Source organism: Siphateles boraxobius, unplaced genomic scaffold (assembly GCF_051911475.1).
Source record: "Siphateles boraxobius isolate OS27281-9 unplaced genomic scaffold, OSU_SipBor_1 86, whole genome shotgun sequence".
In the NCBI taxonomy this organism is placed as follows: Eukaryota; Metazoa; Chordata; class Actinopteri; order Cypriniformes; family Leuciscidae; genus Siphateles; species Siphateles boraxobius.
In genome coordinates, this window is record NW_027509215.1 from 6,664,468 (window position 1) to 6,667,500 (window position 3,033).

The window sequence follows — 3,033 nt, forward strand, 5'->3', positions numbered from 1 at the left end:
GGAAATACCTTTGCAGCAATATAGCCTACTGTTAACGATCATTGCAGTCTGCGTGATGATTGCTTTCCTGACAATAACTAAATAATCCCACTACAACGACAGCGGTCAGAAAATGGAAGTTCAGAAAACATCTGATCATAGCGATGTGGATATGTTTCCATCAGCTCTGCAATTCATCTGCATCATGGCGACTGATGAGGTAGGCTAATTAAAATTAAATTGAATAGGCCATAGCCTACATGGGCCTATTTGAGACTAGCCTACAGCCTACAGGTGAAACTCGAACAATTAGAATATCGTGCTAAAGTTATAATTTTGATGATTATGTATTCAAAATCTCAGAAAATTAGAATATTACATGAAAAAAAAAACCCAGGATTTTAAATAGCCTACAGAGATGTCGGCCCTCTGAAAATCATATAATCATGCATGTATATAGTTATATATAGCCTAACGATACTAAATATATTAGTTTCACCTTTTAATTTGAATTACTGAAATACATGAACTGTTGCACGATATTCTAATTTTTCGAGTATCACCTGTGGCAGATTAGTTTGAATGAATCCATTTTCTTTGCACGACACATTGACATTAGGCCTACAGTATGAATGGCTCTTTTGGAAATTGGCACTACGCTAAATTCGTTTAATCTGGCTTGGAATTAATTTGAATGGAAGAGAGGATATCAGGACCGCGTGTAAACGTCACACCCTTTTGATTTTCCCGGCAAAAACGTCCCCAGTCCTTCACATAAAAACAAGTCTACAGACTTTCATAGGCAATTTAGGAAGACGGGGAAGATCTAGTTTCTTAAAGTTACACAACCTGTTCACACTTTGACATTAAAAAAGTGATTCATTTCTTACAGCCTCTTTAAAGGTTCACATGACCTAAAATGTATATAGCCTAGGCCTATTAGTGCCTAATTTGTATTAATACCTTTTGAAAGGGATACTTTTTTAAGTGTAATAATGCAAACAATTTGTGCATTATTGTGAACCTTTATTTAACCAGGCAAGTCACATAAGAACAAGTTCTTAAGAACAGCCACACACACATTTACCTTTAGCAGACGCTTTGATTTACATTGCATTTCAAGGTACACATTTAGCCTACATTCTTATCAGTTCTTGCTTTCCCAGGGAATTGAACCCATAACATTGGCGTTGCAATCACCTACGCTCTACTGTTTGAGCTTCAGGAAAGCACACACATACATTCATTTAAAATACTGTAGTTTTTAAAATGCAGAGATTGAAATAAATGACTCCAATTTCAATGACTTTAGTAGCACATTACAATCATTTGGAGCAGCAAAACCAAAAGCTGAGCGAGCATAAACATTTTTTTGCCCCTATAGGGATAATCAATAGAATATGATTAGATGATCGGGTTGAATATGTACTAACATGTGATTGCAGATATTTGGGTAATAGACCTAACAGGACTTTATAAATAAAAATACACCAGTTTATTTCCCGTCTAACATGTAATGACGTCCAATTTAAAAGGGAATACAGTATATACAGGAATATTGTATATTGTCTGTGTTGATTAATTTTGCATAGCCAGGACCACTTACAATTGATTTAGAAAATATAAATATAAATTTAAAAGAAGTTAATATTTTTGTTGTATATTCTATGGCAGTAAAAATTCAAATGTGTCGGTTACATAAGACAAAAACATTGAAAACAATCTATGCATTAATAAACAACACACCGGCAGGGTGAATTCATGAAGACTGGGGCATTTGCCCCGAAGGCTGCGAGTAATATTTTCAAGGTGGAGGTGTACTTGACCCAGGGCTCCTGGAGCTTCAACACCAGATGTGTGATTGTGTGTTTACACTGCTGTTCGCTGAACTATGAACTGTTGAAGAGGCTCATTCAAAGTCATTCGCTGTTTTGTATTTCATGCTTCTCTCACATATGATCGTACAATGCGTCTTGCATTACTTGTATTTCTATAGAGCTGTAAAAATATCGTAAGATGCTGAATGGCTTCAAAACAACATTCACTAGGCGGAGCTTTGTGACACGCTCCATACTGGTTATCTTTTGATGTACATCTAGTATGCAAATTTATTCTGAACTATTGGGTTTTTACAAGCAAATGCAGTGTTTACATTTCACACAAATTCAACAAGAATGCATTGCATGGCTGTTTTACACCATTTATTTTTTATTAAACTTGCATTCATAATGACTTACAAAATTAGGAATGTGATTTGTCATAAGGAGAACATGGGAAGTTACAAAGTATAGAAATGTATGTTTGACAAGATAGGAGTACAATGCAGGTATTATTTAGTACTCTTGATATACTGTTAGGTTTATTTTTAATAGTGTTTATAGTTTTAGTTTCAGTTTTAAGTAACATTATTAGCCCTGGTAAAATGTGCATTTATTACTAACTTTATTTTAGTTTCTAAAAGAAAAGTTCGTTTTTATTTGCTTATAAGACCCAGTGATGTGGAAAGAAAAATCATATGGTTTTGAAATGACATAAGGGTGAGTATACAGTAAATGACAGATTTTTCATTTTTGGATGCACTATTGCTTTAAAGTACACATGTGGCCTAAACAGTACATTGATTTTTTGACAGTCACATCTCACCCTCTGTCCTCCTGTCCTGCACGCCGTTCTGTTGTTCAGCTCATGATGTTCCTCTGTTCCACCTGTCCACCGGGACAGCCCTGTTCTCCAGGACTCCGCCCCTGTCTCTTCTTGTCCTGTGATTGGACGGAAGTGAGCTATCTGACTGCTGAGGGGGGGAAAACTTGGTTCTCATCCAACAAAGTGTCATTGGGGACACGCATGGCCTGCTGGAGGCAGAGACTCGGGCGCTAATGGGGCCCGCAGCAGCACCTGGGGATTTTGCAGAGAGGGCTGGAGGAGGAATTCAGAATGCCTCGGTAACCATAAGGACTGTTTCCTCCTTTCACTTTTTTGTTACCTTACTTTCGAAATGCCATGGTGCAGTAGTCCGCAATCTGTCATGTTTGTTTGTCATTAGCTCTTGGTTGA